At 38.6% G+C, this 1655-nt stretch overlaps 1 pseudogene; it reads right to left on the reverse strand.

Moving 5' to 3' along the window:
- Positions 1 to 1149: 1149 nt before the first annotated feature.
- Positions 1150 to 1655, reverse strand: part of LOC101584352 — a 3740-nt pseudogene continuing 3234 nt past the window's right edge.

Genomic DNA, 1655 nt, shown 5'->3' on the forward strand with positions numbered 1-1655 from the left:
CCAACGGCAGCAAACATCTGACTGAAAGCTCAGCTGTGTTGTACAGCTTCCAGTCGGGGATGTTTACAGCAGCAGACTTTCTGAAGAGCAAGCTAGCAGAGGGGCAGATACAACTGAGGCCAGCCACCACATTTAGAGAATGATTTAATTAATTCTAGAGCTGAATATCGTGACATCTGGAACAAAAATAAGAAAGTTAACGTGTATTAAGAGAAAAATACCTGCAGTATCTCCTAAATTATCTAATTAGTAAAGAAAACAAGCATGACAGATACTACCCTGATGTCCTGCATTAGGATACATTTTTCAGGTATATGTAAAACTGAGTTTTTCTTTTTCTAGTTTCAAAATTAGCAACCATCCTAGTAAGCAGGGACCAAATATCAGTTTGCCACAGTCCCAATTTGTGCCTGGTGCTCTGATATTAATAAAAGTGACCTCTTTTATTAACAGAACTGTCCTAATTTGGATAATGAACACAGCAGTTCTGCTGGCCATGGGTTTTTTTTTTTTAAATATTTTATTTTTTATTTTTTTTTACATTTATAATCTTATTTATTATTTTGTGTGTGGCCAGTTCAGCCCACCAGGGGGTGGGGCTGGCTGGCATGTGGTGCTGGGGATTGAACCGAGGTCCCTGTGCTTTGCGAAGCTTAGCTTGTTCTAAGTGGGTGCTTTAGACCACTGAGCCATCTCACCAGCCCAGGCCATGGGTTTTCTTTTCTTTTTTTTTTTTGAACAGGGATTCACCAACTTTATTCATTGCAACTGCTAGTAAGAATTTTATATCAATACCCAAAATGAGTGAGCAAACAGTTGTGCACCTACAAAGAATTATAATTTTTCAAAAATGTTTATTTCATGGAGTATACTGATATTGTCTATTATTTCAAATTATTTTACTTTTAAAAAAATGCAGGTGGGGAATCCATTATACTGATTTCATAATCCCTTAATGGCATTTGGAGGAAGAGACTTGGCTCTAGGAAGAGTAGACTGGGCTCTATCTCAGGTGGGCTTAAGCGTCAGTCTTGAGAGCATATGTCAAATGTTCCTTTACACTTCAGAGGTGGTGTCACTCCTCCGCTGTAGGCACAGATTAGGTAGAGGCAAGGGCTGCTGTGCTAACCATCCTCAGTACCCTCACAGCCTGGGAGTGGCCTTTTTAATATTTTATTTAAAAGAGGGCAGGTTTGGCACTTTTATACTGATGTCACCAACGTTAATATTTCTCGGGATCTCAGGAAGATTCATATTCTTTACAGCGGATACAGCACGGGCTGGAGCTCCTGCTAAGCCAGCCTCAGATTTCTCCAGTTTATTTTGTGCATCAATTTGTGTAACAATTTCATTCATATTGGTCTCCAATACCATTCCCCCCATCACCATTTCTGCAAGAATATTGTGAACCTTGTCTACCTGGAAAATTAAATCCAGTTCACAGACGTTTTCAAAACATTTGTCTAATGTTTCCACAAATACTTGAATTAGATCTAAAATGCCAAGTTCACTTTCTGAAGAATCCACACAGAAGACAAAATATAGTGTCGCATAATGTCTATAAATCAGTTTGTTGTCAGATCCTCCAATTAATAATCCTCCTTCTAGGAAATTACATTTTCATCTCTCTTAGATACCAAATGGAAAGTCTCCCT

This window comes from Octodon degus, unplaced genomic scaffold, assembly GCF_000260255.1.
Source record: "Octodon degus isolate 3935 unplaced genomic scaffold, OctDeg1.0 scaffold00154, whole genome shotgun sequence".
NCBI lineage: Eukaryota > Metazoa > Chordata > Mammalia > Rodentia > Octodontidae > Octodon > Octodon degus.